Below are 16,727 nucleotides of genomic sequence, written 5' to 3'. Positions count from 1 at the left end.
TATCCGTGAACTCGAACCGTCTTGAAATTTCAACTTCAGAACTTTGCAACTGTCTGCTTTCTTTGACTCAAAACGGATAACAATTCGGTATGTTAATATTTTTGTTATGATTCACTTAACTGTTTCCTTAATTTCCATGCCTGTCTAGTTATTACTAAAAATAGCTGAAATTATGAGTTTTCAACCATTTTCGTCCCTGAACCCACCCTGATGAATTTTTGATCTTGCATGGCCCCCCTCCCCCCAATATACCACCAAGAGAACTTGTATCATACTTTCATTAGGATAAATTTTGAATTCCTTTTCAGATTTATCTTTTGATAACTTCGAAATTTTCTCAAGAAAATTGTGCTAATCCGTTTTTTTGTGCAATACTGAACTGTCTCATAACCAAATGGTGATTGACAATTTCCCACGCTCAGTATACTATATCACTCTCAGGGCTGGAATTCGGGGTAAAAAAATGAAAGGTATTGAACAACCTGTAGTTAGTGCTGTAGGAAATTGAGTATGTATAATAATTTTTTGTAACATTATTTTCTTAAAGCAATATTTATAAAACTGCATTTTGAACTAAGACCAAAATTTATATACAGGGACATCTTCATTGCTACACACTGCTCCCCGAGCTGCCGTGATGATTATAATGGGCGATTCTTTCTTGACGCCAACCAGGTAAGCAGTAGAATATCTACTGGTGGCTTCTGTTTATATCTTAAACTAAATATTACTTTATTCAAACTCTTTGTGTGCTCATAAACGCTGTTTAAAATCGACGAAATCAGGGGTTCTCAAGCTCTCCGATACCGTGAATTCCACCATGAATAGAACTCATTAGTTTTATTCATGTGGGAAGGGGTGTCATTTGGGTTTCATTTCAAGTGAGTTAGATTTGGGCAAGAGATAAATACACCGCTTACTTTTAACAATTAAATTTTAATCTGTATAGAGGTTTAAATTATATAGACATTATACATTAGTGTTGCATTTCTTAAAAATATGATTGAAATAAAAGTAATATTACTTTTCTCTACTAAATAATGTTCTTCAAGTTATTGGCGTCTTTATTATACTGTTCAACATACAGTTGTTTTTCTTTAAATTTACTGGGAAATGCACAGTATCAAATGATTGTAATTGATCGCAATTAAAAAAAAAAAGTAATCAATATGTATTTATTTATATGCCTTTATGTATTTATTGCTGATATATATTTATTTTTTTATTACTAATATGTGTTTATTTTGTGTTTGTAATACCGCTGCTATAAATGTTGAAATCGTTTTAACGTACGCGAATTCGCAAATCAACAGCAGTGTAAGTTAAAGGCAACGTGGCACTCTAAAATTGGCTCTCACCTACGGGTGTGCATAGTGATGCTTTGTAGTTTCTCTACCGGTCCGATAGACAAATAAATGCGCCACAGAAAGACTGGTTCCTGTTTCTAGTTGTCGAACAGCGATGCGTTTGAAGATTTAAATATTGTGGAAATTTGGAAAGGAATTTTTTTCATAGAAATATTGATTTTTATTTTATTTTATCACTGCTAGTTGAAGCCACCAGCAACCACTTCTGCTCTAAATATCTCTGCTTCAAAAATATGTAAAAAATTCAGTCTTGAATACTAATAATCTACATAAGTAAATTTTATTACAGTGGTAAAACTCTAATTAAGCAAACCGAATAAACTAATGAACTTGGGGAATTATTGGACTTGGGAGAGATTCCTCTAGATTGGAGAAGTGCCAACGTATTGACAATACATAAAGCCGATTCTAAGAATGAAATCAGTAACTACAGACCAGTTAGTCTGACTTCAGAGGTAGGGAATCTTGGAAGCAGTGATTAAGAGTGCAATCCAGGGACATTTAGAAAGAATTGGTATCCTGAAGGAAACTCAACTGGTTTTTTTTTAAGGGAAAATTTAACTAACCAATTAACCGCTTTTGCACAGTTACTTACTTGTGGGCTGGATGTAGGGAACAATTTAGACATGGCGTATTTGGATTTTAGCAAGGAATTTGACTAAGTTCCTCATGAGAGGTTAGTGTATAATATTCTAAGATGGATTGCAGGGCAGAAGGAAGAAGGTTGTTGTAATTAATGGATATTTTTTTAGATTGCTGTAAATCAAAATGGAGTCCTCCCAAGTATTGGTTCTTGGACTGCTGTGATTTCTGATTTTCATAAATGACATCGACGAAGCGATAAAGAGAGTGATGTCAAAATTTGGACAACATAAAGAAAGACGTGATGGTCGTTAATGATCAGTGCCAAGTAGCATTTCTTCAAAGTGACTGACATTTCTGACCATTCTTGAACGGGCTTCAAGAATGGTCAGAAATGTTGCAGCAATGTTATAATGCAGAAAAAGTGCAAGTTCTTGTACTTGGGGAATAGCAACCCCAAAATAAGTTATACACTTAATGGGGTTGAATTAAAATATAAAGGATATAGGAATTACGATATGGGCAGATATGAAGTTTTCTGAGCAGTGTAAACAGGTGGCCAGGAAAGCTCATGGTGTCCTATCAATGATTTACCGAACAATATCTTGTAGAGACAGAGAAGCCTTAATCCCACTGTATAAGGCAGTTGTAAGACCGCATTTGGAATACTGACCAAGTATGGAGACCTAATCTGAAAAATAAACATCTGCGCTTTTTTAAAGGGTCCAAAGACGGGCAGCTTGCATGGTGAGATCGGCAAAAGGTTAACCGTACGAGGAAAGACTTCGGTTGTGTGGGCTACAGAGCTTGGCAACCAGGTACCTTAAAAGCTACCTAATTGAGGTTTATAAAGCTCTAAGAGGGATTAATAAAATGAATGGAGGCTTAATTTTCACTGTTATAAGTAATTCCAGAACTAGGGACTATAAATTCAGATTACAGGGAAAGAAGTTTAGACTAGATTGTAGGAAGTTTTCTTTTAGCCAGCGAGTCGTTGATTACTGGAACAAGTTTCCTCCGCAGGTAGTTTTAGGCTGACGAGTAATTCAAAGGTCAACTGGATGGTTACCTACGTGAGGAGGAAAGCCATATTTTCTTATCTACTTTTTCTTTTTTGGTCGGATCATCAAAAGCTTGTGGCTTCCTTGCACTATATGGTTAATGCTACAGGCATCATTAGTAAATAAAACTGTTTCAGCACAGGTGGCATGAGTAAAGAAATATTCTGAGGTGGGTATCAGAATTTTTCTGTGTGGGGGGGAATCAGAACCACTTTAACCTAGGTAAAAAAAAAATTTTTTTTTTAATTTTTATATTGATCAGGTCTTTTTTGGGTTGATGTTGGGGGTTAATCTAATTTAAATACATAAAAGCTGTTTGCACGAGCCTGAAGTGCAGCACAAGTCTTCACATAGTTATTTTTTATTGTTCGCTTTCAGAACGCCGTTATAATCTAGTAGTAGAGTCATAGCAAAGCTTCGATGAAAAATATATTGTTTTTCTCTCTCTCTCTCTGAATAAATAAATATACAGATAAACAGTATTGACTCATCATTATATCTTTGTAACGTAATTCCTAAAATCCTAAATTCATTATTGATATTACACTTACCGATTTCTTTGGCCTTTCTTGATTCTATCGGATTCACTTTACTGGCAGAACAGTTAGGTGTCACTGTAAATGTTCAGCCACGCAGGAAATGGCCGCTTTTAAAATACTTTCTCAATAAACTGGACATTCCTACATCAGACCGGAACCGCTCTGACCACTTTTACCCAATGCTAAGCAAAAATAAAAAAATTAACTTTCGTACTTAGAAACGTTGTTCGAAGAAATTCCCGTCTTTTTGCGGTGTGGGCGAATGGGAAAACCATTATGAAACACCCAAGTAACAGAACGTTACTTGTAACAAGTAACAACGTAAATAACAGAACGTTTGTGCAATTTGTTTAAAGCTTATTTTGTTCAACGAATCGACGAAACTGGAAAGTAGTAATACTCCTTCAGTAACAAAAGGGGAACATAGAGGATTCCATCAGTCTGCTATATGAACGGAACTAGTTCCGGTGTATTAGTAGACCTTTGAAGCACGAAAAAAAAATCGCCTGAAATTTTAAGGTTGGTTTGTATGCCGAGTATCATAAACTTGAATTAAAGGTGTGCTTGGTCAGAAATACATAAATTAATAGCGATATTTTTTACTTTATTACATATTTTTACATAAATATACATTGTTTATTACATTTTAATATCCAGTAATTTGTTCCTCTTCATTACATAAAAAGCAGTTCATGAAATTCGTCGGGAGTTGTTTTCGAGTACTCGAAAAGAAACTATCCAGATAGTGAGTTTCTTATAGCAAACCTGTTCCATGTTGAGGAGGTGTTTATAAAGAAACGAATTTTCAGTACAGCACGACAAGGTATTACATAATTAAAGTATCCAATATACACGTGTAGCATCAATAAGTGCGATATTACATCATCACCCATGCCTGTACAGTTTGGTTTCGTGAGCTTCTACATAAGACAGTACTGTGTACACTTTCCGTTTTCTTTGCAGCTTACTAGGCAGGGTAATAAAATGCCACAATGTATACTTTTAAAAGAAAGAGCAGAAATAGTTGAATCAAAAAGTAGACAGTGGTTCTTAATGCAGATTTTACTGTAGTACACCACTAGGCGAGATGCGAAAGATGAATGTAAGGAAGGGGATCGACTTATACGACAAATATTATGATTAAGCACGAATTTTCAAGCAAGCATAAGTCGACTTATATGACGGTATATACAGCAGAGGCCCCCGTCATTTTCCTGAGGATGCTGGAGGTAGCAACATTTGCCCCTAACGAGAAACTTGTCTTAATAACCGGAGAGAAATTACATTTACAAAAAAAAAGAAGAAGAAGAAGAAAAAAAAGAAAGTTTCATATCGATTTGACCGGTGGCTTTCAACTTTACTACCAATTTTTCAGTTTTGTTTCCTACATAAAAATATGTGAGGCCAGTTTTGACAGGTTAGGGTTATTTATGGTTACTCATTTGTTTTCAACGTAATTCAGCAAGTAGCTCGTATTTTATGACTTTTCAGTAAATTCATGTGTAGAGTGGTAAATGACATCGTTTAATGATTAATTATCCACCCACTGTACACTTTTATTAGTGAAAAGGCCAAAAATTTACTTTTAAAATTTTATTCCTGAGACCGATCAATCAGAAGGTATTCATTTATATATGCACATTCAAAAGAATGTTTTCTAATTTGATCGGTCAAATTCTTCTCTTTATCACCAGAATTTGCTATACCCAAATTTATGCAGAAACTGTTTATGGCAATCATCTCAAACGCGAAAACAGTGTGATACGCAATAAACGACCATTGTAACGCTTTAGACGGAACTTTCATAAAAACATTGGATGAATAATCAAGTTCATCCAGCATTTATTTTTGAGAGACCTTTACATAAACAAAACAGTAATACCAAAACAAATAGGGAAAATAGAGAAAACCGTGGCATTCAGTTTGTATTGAATGCTGCGTTCATCATGGACTTGCTCAAAGATTATGTTAGCTAGGTTTGTCCTTAAGTGACCTATGTACATGTGGTGAAGTTGAGACATCCACTTATATTATGTTCGATGCAACGATTATGTTGACTTGAGATCTTATTTAGAAAGAGTATTAAATCGGGATAGTTTGCGGATTCTTTTTGCTGATAAGAAGACAATTTTCTTATTTTAATGATTATATTTCTACGGTTTAAGCAGAGGATGATTTTAAGAACAGCTAGATAGTAGAGGCCAGCCTCCTAGTGGCAGGAATGGTAACCTTACTCACTGGGATGGATGAGGACTTCTCTTACCGTATATCGTATTTCCTTTAGTTTGGGTAAACTGGCACTCCGCTATTTTATTTGACATTAGTTCAAGTTTATTTTATTTTAATTACCTATTTTATTTGTAATAACTTTTGTTGCCTAATAAAGTTTATGAAATATCCACGGATAGACTTCAATCTATATAGTGGTTAATAAATTGATCACTTTAAATAGAATAGGCCGTATGCGCAGTCGACTCTGGGGAGAGCCGTCCAAAGAACCGGCCTACTTACCTGGCCCAGCCCCCCTGTTCTGAGAGGACGGCAGCTAGTGGTCAGTGGTGTTCCACAGGCTCCTTGGCTAACATAACTCTGCACCACACACAAACATATAACATAAACAATCTGGTCGTTATAGAATACTGTACACGTCACAGAAACTATTGTGGAGTTGAGGGAAACCCCGATGCCACTGTACTATGGGCCATATGCGCAGACAAACTTCATTGCCCAACTTTCCATCTGAAATTTTACTCACATTCTCTACTGGATAGTGCTTCCCAGTTAATTAAGCTTTCTTCCAGAGTAAATTAATTTATGATTATTGTTCAGCTGTATAACTCCCTGGTTCATCCTTTTGGTTTCAATGATATGTTTAATTTTGAAATCATAAACTTTGCTCATTTACTAATTAAACTTCTTTCTGTTTAATATACCAACGTTGACTGTATCTGTCTTGTTGGTCGTTCCAGTAGAAAATTTGTTGCTGTGTTCCGACTCTCTGACAAGCACTGTGGGAACCTCGTTAGCTCGAGCGACAATCCAGCACGATATGAATCTCGATTGTTTGGTCACTATATGTGATAAAGTTATGGTTCCTAATTTATCCCATATTGGCAGTTCGTTCAGTAGCCATAGAGTTCAGAGTTACCAAATTGAGTTCCTACATCGTTAATCGCGTCTAAATTTGAGTCCCTTGTTTCAGAGAATACATCAGAATTGGAGCTGAGTTAAGAATGCGCATGATGTAGACCGATTTTTTTATTTTTCTGTGTAGTGAACAACGGGCCAAATAGGGGTGCACCACCTTATTTCGTTCGTTTCGTTGATAAGAAAATTACAGAAAATAAAATATTAGAATAATATACCTACAGAGGTGCTAAAATTTGTACGACGGAGATTTAACGTACTCTAAACAAGATATTGTACTTTATCTTAATTTATTCATTTTTCGCTGATAAAATGTTTCTTTTTTTTAAATTTCTAGATGTATTTTGCATAAACTACGTACTAGCACTATACATTCTTCAGCACAACCAAGAACTGAAAAATATTAAGTGTAGAACTTGGGAGTTTAATTTAGAGTGAAAAGATTCACACATTGCTGCGTGTGCAAATTCATTCGACATTGTTCGTAGAAAGTCACAGTCCTGAGCAATGTTTCCAAATCGATTCTTTATAGTCTTTTCAGAGGTAATCTGTTAGGATTTTACACCAATTTTACCAACATGAAACCGACTACCCTTCGAACACGAGATCAGATACAGCAGCATTAATGCCGTTTCGAAATCAGCGAAAATCAACGTGTATTTTCAGGGCATTGCTGCCCGTTCGGAGCAGTATGGTTTAAGTCGCTGATACCACTAAAAACCAATATCAACAATAGATTCGCATCCAGATGCTTCAGTGCTTCTTTATGTGTTTCAAATTCTTAATAAAAAAAAAAAAAAAAAAAAAAAGGGGGTAAATACCGGTCGTTTTTTTATTCCATGTATAGTGACCAATTGGCAGGGTAGTGTTGGACAACTATTGAAAGTTCCTTAAACATATAGTGTAACTTTCCAAGTTCCAAATTTATATGGCTGGAAAATGCTACTATGGTGTTTTTTGGTGATCGTTGACGAGTAGATATTTACAAATTAACAGAGTCAAAAAGGTATTGTCGCATATTAAGGGAATTAAAAGGTAGTGATTCAAATTAAGAGATAGTGGTTCAATACTACAGAACTCAGTTTGGCTGTCTTCATTATCCCAGAGCTTCAATTTGGACTTTGAATTCAGTTCGATGCAGCAATATAGCTGGCTCCCTATTAACCATTCGTTTCTTAAGCTAGCTTAAGAAATATTAGTCGGCAGGGTGTGATCTCTTGGTTAGGCATCCTGAAGCTATCACTTGCCTTTCCAGAAATTTATGATTCATTTTCGCTGTTTTCTTTTTTAAACTTAGGCTTAGCTTCGTCCACTTCTCTTTCTTTCCTCTTCCAAAATCTTCACCAGAGAACTTCTGAGAAGACCAATGATTCTATTTTTTGTTACAGATTCTAACCATATGGAATCGGAATTAGAATTTTTATAAAAACATCAAATAATTTCTGACTATAATAGCACCTATTGTAAAATATTTTTTAAAAAATTATAGTTCACCATCTCGGTCACCTCTACTAAAATAACAAAACTTTTATAACATTAAATACAACCTTATATTGCAAACGAACAGTATAAGCCTTATATCAAAAGTCAATATACTTTATATGCTTTCACAAACAGGGAATCTACAAAAAACGATTCCTATAAAGCAAGGTTCTTAAACAGTGAGTCTCACCTCCCCAGAAGCGGTGAAGCAGGTGAGAATGACTCTTAAAATACACCTTTTTTGTCACCTGTTCATTTTCAAGTTAATGTTCGTAATGTAACTTTAAAGTCTTTTCAAAATTTAATTTCTGACCTTGCACATTATTTCATTTAAAATTTTGGAATTATGATAAAGGAGGTAAAGTGACAGAAAAAAATTGAAAAGGATGTGGGGGCAGTAAAAGGTTAAGAAACTCCCCCCACCACCCGCCACAAAGGATTCTGGTAGCAAAATGACTTCTGTTGATTTACATAACCAGTCACATCAAGTTGATCTGAGCTGTGGACATAAAGCTTTCAAATCTTGTCACACCATCTTGTGAAAATCGAGCTGTGAATCGAAATGAATCATTCGTGTAGAAGAATAGAAATGTATACTGCATTAACCGGAAATTTGGGAGCATATATTTTAAAAGTATGTGCTCCAAAATAAAGTTTCTGACTTTTGTTTTCTCATCTTATAGGATAATATAAAATCTGCATTAAAAAAAAATTACTTAACATCCAGAAAGCTTAGGTACTAGGGTATAGTAAGTAGCATAGGTATAGATGACACAGAGTGGCGGACAAAAAAAAAACTGCATCGCTTGTGAATTTTGCAAATACAGTGTGTAACGTGTTTTGCGCTGCATTGTGGGTTGCAGAAATATTCGAAATGCATTTGTTAGATGGGAGTGATCACTGAATTATGACCACCCCTATGAAAACTGAATGCGACCCGTTGACCACGTGAGGTACAAGAGTACGGAGTTAGTCGAGCTATGTAGCATAGATAAGGTTGTCAGTGGTTCAGTAGGTAGTAAAATGTCGAGCGTGATCGGTAAAAGGAAAGATTTCTCGGACTTTGATAAAGGACAGATTTTAAGTGCTCAACGAGCTGGTGCATCGTCGATTTCCCAAACGGCTGAACTGGTGGGGTGTTCGAGAGCCGCCGTAGTTAAAGTGTACCAAGACTGGCGTCAAAATCGTCAAATAACGACCGGACGGCAAAACTGCAAAGGTCAGCGAAAGGTTGATGTTAGAGGTGAGCGCCGGGTCTGACGACTCGTACAGGTGCAGCACTGTTGAAGAGTTGACTACCCAATACTACATAGACCAACCCGGAACAATATCTGTCATGACCATGCGTCGCACGCTCCCACTTATGGGCTATACCAACAGACGACTCCTACGGCATGCTCTCCTAACCAAGGTTCATCGGCCTAAAAGACTCGCCTAGTGCAAAGAGCATGCAAGTTGGACATTAGAAGACTGGAAGAAGGTGTGCTGGTCGGATGAGCCTGGTTATTTACTCCACACCGTGGATTGTCGTGTACAGATTTGACGTCAATAACATGAGGCTCTTGATCCATCATGCATGGTGTCAAAAGTGCAGGCCAGTGGAGGCGGTTGTATGGTGTGGGGCATGTTTCACTGGCAGGAACTTCGACCCTTGGTGCATGTGGAACAACGTGTCAGTGGTCTCCGCTATCGTCAGCTGCTTGCTGACTGTGTACACCCCGCTATGTTACACTTTTTCTCGAATGGCGGTGTCTTCAATGATGACAATGCGCCGAGCCATCGGGCATATGTTGTGCAGGAATGGCTTCAGGAACACAGTTCTGACTTCCAGCATATCGATTGGCCTCCGAAATCCACCGATATCAATCCCATAGAGCACTTGTGGAACACTTTGGAAAGGCATATCAGGCGTCTGGATACACCAATGACCTCCATACCTGCATTGCTGACCGGATCTTGTTGAATCAATGCCACGTCGGATAGCTGCTGTACTTGAGGGCAAAAGGAGGACCTACGAAGTATTAGGTAGGTGGGCATAATTCAGTGATCACTCAGTGTATATCTCTCTAATGAAATCCAATAAAAAGACTCCACCTGATGTACCTAATTGTCCTAAATATCTTACCAAAGGGTAAAATGCATAATTAATGGAAATATGAAAAATCATGCAAATGGCCATCATTACAACCAAACATACATTTTTTTTTGCGTTACCTATTCTTGGAAACTCCGGACATCATCAAGCTCCCTCTGGTGCCGTTTCAGGGCTATTTGGCCCTTCTTCGGTGGGTGGGTAGGTAGGTACTCGAGTGATGCGATGATGGCAAAACAGTTATTAAGTATAACTCCACAATATGAGATATGCCTGATGGTGTATGATGTATTTAGACTATAAAGCGTTTAGGGCGTAAGCCTCAAGCTATGGAAATTGTTGATGCTTTCGCACTATACATATACTGTACATACATAATCTAGACTTTCCATAGCTTGAGGCTTACACCCTAAATGCTTCATAGTCTAAATACATCATACACCATCAGGCATCTCTCATATTGTGTAGTTATACTTCATAACTGTTTTGCCATCATTGCATCACTCGGGTACCTACCCACCCACCGAAGAAGGGCCAACGGACTTTGCTACGGTACTACTTCGTCGGGTATTATTTCGAAAGAGGGAAGATTTTCTGGAGACCGTAAGTTTTGATATTAAGTTTATTTTTTTGCTGACCCTGGTAAAGCTTACAGGGTGGGAATAAGTGCCTGCGGGCACTCTTATAGGTTTTTTTTTTTTTTTTTTTTTCCAAGAAAGATGAATTTTTATATACGTGAAAAAACTCTGGAGTTTACTCTTGGTACAGAATATGAACCGAGGCAGGTAATAGAGGGATTAGCAAAATGGTGAGCCTATCGAGACTACAGGGATTCACTTTGTTGCCCTTGAGGAAGTATCAAGTAGTATGTAAAGACTGTGTGATCAGAGACACACTGCTCAGAGGGTTTCCTTTCGAGAACCAAATGATACACCTCCATTTGGTGGGCAGTATCAGGAAGTATATAACCATAGAACGGTATCCGATTGAAATACCAAACACATATTTAAAAAATGCATTAGACGCATACGGGAATGTTACACGAATAGAAATGCACGCCTGGGAGGGTTTCCCAGAGCTATACACAGGCGAAGTCGCGATACAAATGGAAATGAGGAAGCCGGTCCCCAATATCATATATGTTATGGGTAACCGACTAGTTTTGAACTACAGAGGGTGGAGAAAAAATGTTTGAAGTGCGGCAGTTCGGACCATCTAGGGGCGAATTGCACAAAAGGGCGGTGTTTTTAACTGTAGGGAAGTTGGGCATATCAGTAGCGACTGCCCAAAACCATGCAGCAAATGTGGGGAAACAAGCCACAAAGCAGGCAGCTGCTCAGTGAGGTCATAAGCAGATACCACTAGAGGAGGGGAAGAAAAAGAAAGGGAAAAGAGCTCGAGAGAGGAAAACATGATTATTCTGAAGCCGCAGGGAGGGAAAAAAATTCCATTAACAGAATCAGCGAATTTAATAACAGAAAAAGAGGAGGGGGCCACAGACATAAAACAAGTCACCCCCCACCTTAATGGAAACAGCAGAAACAGCAAGAGGGCAGAAGAGGGGAGAAAACGGAGAACGAGAAGAGGTAGGAGGAGGGGAAAAGAGGAAGAAGAAAACCACAGAGGAAGACAACATCGTTGCAGATGATCTGGGCGAATTGAGTTCCTAGGACTCCGAAGTGGAAGGGCCGTTAGGGGAAGGCAGGGTAAAGCATTTAACATAGACCGTATATATTCACCAAGGAATATGGCATTCAAAGCAACCAGAGTTAGGCATGTAAATATTTCTGGGACATGCCCCCTCACGGATCACAAATTGTTAATAATGAACCTCTCGTTAGGGGCAACAATAGATTATGGCAGAGGCACTTGGGCGTTTAAACTCGGCTCTCTTGCAGAACGGGTGGCATAACGTCGAAGGTTTAACGCATGAGCTGGTGCAGTCTGAGCACTGGACATGGGAGAAGTGGGAAAATTTTAAGCAGGCAGTAAGAACAGCATTCCAAAAATCAGCTACGGAAAGAGGGGTGGAGAGGAAAAAAGTGCTAAGGCATTTGTATGAAGTGAGGCGATTGTTAAACTATTGTCATGATGAAATAGGGGTACAGCAGGTGCAAAAAGAAATACAGCTACATCTGGAAACACAGGCAGAGAATAAAGCAGTCTAAATGCGACTGCGATATAGGCTTGCTGACAAGAGGGCAGGGTTGATTTTCGATCAGTACAACAGGACGCAAATGAGCAACAGCCCCATACAACAGATCCAAGTGGGATCACGTCAGTACGATACCACCAAAGACATCATGGAATACTTCAATGGAACAAACAGTTGTATGCAGCATTTCAAGGGCCAGCGCTGCCAACAAGTTGGGAGATATCATGGTTCTCTGCGGCCCAGCAGCAGGAACACAACCAGCCAATCTCTTTGAAGGAAGTTTCCACAGCCTTGGGAGAAATGAAAGCAGACAAACCGCCAGGCCCAGATGGAATAACAACAGAGCTCTACAAGAAAGCCTGGGAAAAGGTTGGGCCAATTTTGGCCACAATTCTCTCTGATTTCTTCATGTCGGGTCAAGTTCCGGAAAGCTATCTGGATGCTCAGACAGTATTCTTAAGAAAGCAGGGGAGAATGGGTCAAGAAGTGGGAGACTGGAGGCCGATTTCACTACTAAATGTAGATTATAAACTATACGCTAAAGTATTGAATAATCGCCTCAAAATACATTTATAGGAGCAAACCAGACATATGGGGGGTGGGAGCAAACCTGGTTTTCTTGAGGGACCTGCAACCATATTGTCAACGGAAAGGTTACAGAATAGTCCTAGCGGTGCTTGACCTAGAGAAAGCCTTTGATAAACTGTCTAAGAGTTATTTTCAAAATTTATTGTATACTGTACAGGTGGGCTCACAGTTAAGAGCAGCCATCATCAGTTTATATAAAGGAGCTAGCACCACTCTAGCAATTAATGGATGCAGCTCGGATAAAATAAAACTGGAGAGGAGGGCGAGACAGGGCTGCCCACTAAGCCCTGCTCTCTTTTCAATGGCGCCTGAGCCCATACTCAGGCAATTAGACAACTCCAGTAATATCAAAGGAATTCATCTCCCTGGATCGAATCCCGATTGCAAATACATAGCCCATGCGGATGATGTCATTCTAACCATGTCTGATTGCAGTTCCTTGCAGAATGCGCTGGACTTGTTCAGTTACTTTAGCCTGTCAAGTGGCCTATGTCTTAATAAACATAAAACAAAATGTCAACAATGGGGAAAGAATGCTCCACTACAGTTACCAGTGGGCCTCTCCTTCTCTGCGGAGCCCATCACCATTCTGGGAGTGCCCTTCGCAAGACAACCAAAAATAACAACCCGACAATTATTAAGCTCCTGGGAGGAAAAAATCGGCCAATGGAACTTAGGCCTACTGTTGTTCTCTAGAAGAGTAATAATCATATGGATGATTCTCATCCCAATGGTGATGAATATTGTGACGGTCACCACCTTTAAATATATCACACAAAAAAGGTTGCACAGGAGACTATTTAAGTTCTTCTGGAACAACAGGCAACAAGAGGTGACGCAGCAAAGGTTGCATTGTAGAAAGGCGTTATGAAATACCACAATTAAAGTGGCTACGGTGGGCGTATATAATGAAACATGTCCGAACGGCCCTATGGGACACGCATTTAGCTTCCACCCTAATAAAATACCACATGGGAAGGTTCACAAAGCTGCTAGGAGTAGAATATACAGGACCTGCGGCAGAAATAATACCACCTTTCTACAAACTGATTATCAAATATCTCCAGCAACTATCGGCAGTAGGTCTAGACATGGGAACAAAACTAAAAGTCTCAAAAATCTACTGGAAACTGTTTGACTTATACATGCAACCAGTACAAAATCCCCGAGCATGGTACAGCTTAGACGAAACCCAAATGTTTAAAAACCTTCACAAGCATATAGGGTATGGGTCAAGAAGTGACCTTAGCCTGGAGGGTGATTTACGGGCACCTGCCGGTGGAAGTAAACAAGGTTAAGTTCCGAGGACACTGAAACACTGAGTGTCAATATTGCAAAGCGCGGGAAACAGTAGACCATGCATTTTTCTCCTGTCCAGCTGTACAACGTATCTGGAACAAAATCCACAAAATCATGAAAGTACAGCGATTAACAAGAGATCAGGTGCTATTTTTGCAATTTCCGGAGCCTGTCTTCAGAGCCACACACACACATCTTGATGTTCGTAATAAATGAAGGAAAATACCAAGCATGGAAGATTAGGAAGAGAAAAATAGAATGAACATGTATGGAGATATACAAATAAGCCATCCAATCCATGCATGCTGCAATTAGGATATTTTTGGTGTTGGAACTACTTCAATTGGGGAACCAGAAATTCCTAAAACAATGGTGTTACCCTACACTACTATGCCAGCTAGTGGACAATGAGGTGTACGTGCAGCTTAGGTGGGAAAACTAGGGATTAGGGAGGGTAGTAATCTTCTTAGCTTAGGCTAGAAGGGATATAGACCAAGCTGGCTGCAGGCAAATGGTCCCTCTCTCGACAATGCGGTGGCTTACGTTTAGAATAAAGCCGCGTAAGGATGGAAGAATGAAAGAGGTGGAGGACTTGAGAATTCATGTAGGGCAAGCCAACTCCAGGCGGCTGCTTGCGGAGCAGGTAGTCACATGGATGGGGCCCTCCATGGGATGTTTCTGAGTGAGATTAACCCTATTGGGATATAAGATCATTTTAATTAGCGCAAATGAGACCAGATGGTGGAGTTTTTTTTTTGTTTTTTTTAAAGAAGCAATGGATACCTACCCACCCACTGAGGAGGGGCCAAATAGCCCTGAAACGGCGCCGCCCGAGGGGCCTTATGGCCACTGAGGCTCCTCGAATGGGTAACAAGACCCCCCCCCCTCATTGGGGAAGTGCTGCCCATTCGAGGGAATATGAGATCACATGAATGAGCTGAAGAAATAACTGCCCCTTTCCTTCTTCATCGGCATCTTCTTTCTCTACCTCTCCTACTATCACTTTCCTACCTCTTTATTGCTCTCTTGGTCTAATAGGGGCAGTGTGTGGATAACTAAGAATCATTATCCCGTACCTGTTTTTTTCAAACGGTGCCGTCTGAGGGGGGGGGGCCTGATGGCCACTGAGTTTCCTCGAATAGGTAACAACAATCTTCTCTACTGTGGAAGCGTTGCCTATTCGAGGAATATATGAGTTTTGAGTGTGAGTTGAAGGAGCTGAATTTCCTCGAATAGGTAACAACAGTCTTCTCTACTGGGGAAGCGTTGCCTATTCAAGGAATATATGAGCTTTGAGTGTGAGTTGAAGGAGCAACTGTCCCTTTCTTCCTTCTACGGCATTTCCTTCCTCTACCTTTCCTACCATCACCTTCCTACATCTTTATCTCTTTTCTAAGTCTAATAGGGATAGTACGAGGATAACCGAGAACTTTATCTCATACCATATTTCAAAACGGTGCCGTCTGGGTGGTGGTATCCATCTGAGAATAAGTAACATTAGTCTTCTCCTCAGGTGAAGCGTTACTTTTCGAAGTAGTGCAATATCATGGCAACTCGTTGTGAAGGTATTCACAATATGAGATATAGCTTAAAACGATGCCGCTTTGCTAATATTCTGTTCATTCATATTTCTCTATATATTATTGATGCTTTCGCACTATACTTATACATAGTTAGTCAACTATCAACGGCAATATGGTAGTAGCTATGCATTCATTAATTAGGCGTTCTCTCCTCGATCAACAATTTTCAGTCTCATTTGGTTGATTCTTATATCATGCACACATATCATATAGCATCACACATAACTTATGTATACAATTAACATTTGTGTAATGGTAAGTATACATCAATTTATTCAATCAAGTGATTTTTAATCATAACACTTAATCTGTTTCATATAGAATTTCCTTATAGAAGTCATATGCCTTTAATTAGCCATATACATGGTTGTTAAAATTAAAGTGTCCCTATGTAGAGGGCTCTGGAGCAAGTTCTAAGGTTCATACTGAAGAGAAATTTGGACAACAGGTACAATAAAGAATGCGATCCCCATTTATTGGGAAAAAAAATTAGTTACAAAATTTGTTACGATTATGAGTGGCGCTGTGGCAATAACTTACGATTATGCAAATAACTTACATTTTTTGCATAATCGTAACAGTGCCACTACTCATCTCTACTGTACTGTATAAAAGCAAAGCAGTCTCTTCGAAATCATACAGTAGATGTTTGCCTGCACTACAGCAGCAATACCAACAACGTTGCAGGGAAAAGGCGCTATTACTATCAGAACAGAAACAATGCAGCTGCGGCTATCAGAGAATTCCGGCGTCAGAAGCGCATAAGGCGTGAACCTATGTCTATTTGTGCTGTCCGCAAAATGATTGCAAAATTTGAAGCGACAGGACATCT

The 16,727-nt window shown here is 39.0% G+C and overlaps 1 protein-coding gene across 2 annotated transcripts in view; it reads right to left on the bottom strand.

The window, feature by feature from the left end:
- LOC150090863 (proclotting enzyme-like) overlaps positions 1-16,727 on the bottom strand; it is a 129,055-nt gene that overhangs the window by 55,490 nt on the left and 56,838 nt on the right. The window contains exon 1 of one of the 2 annotated variants that reach the window (XM_090380394.1): positions 3,562-3,685. The exons of the other annotated variant lie outside the window; for it this stretch is intronic. The gene's annotated coding sequence lies outside the window, so the exon portion shown is untranslated. Of the gene's footprint in view, positions 1-3,561; positions 3,686-16,727 lie in introns of those variants that run through there. 2 annotated transcript variants of the gene reach the window in all.

The sequence above is a fragment of the Mastigoproctus giganteus genome, chromosome 1 (genome assembly GCF_048544385.1).
Source record: "Mastigoproctus giganteus isolate SK-2022 chromosome 1, ASM4854438v1, whole genome shotgun sequence".
Classification (NCBI taxonomy): domain Eukaryota; kingdom Metazoa; phylum Arthropoda; class Arachnida; order Uropygi; family Thelyphonidae; genus Mastigoproctus; species Mastigoproctus giganteus.
This window is presented reverse-complemented; position numbering and strand designations above follow the sequence as displayed.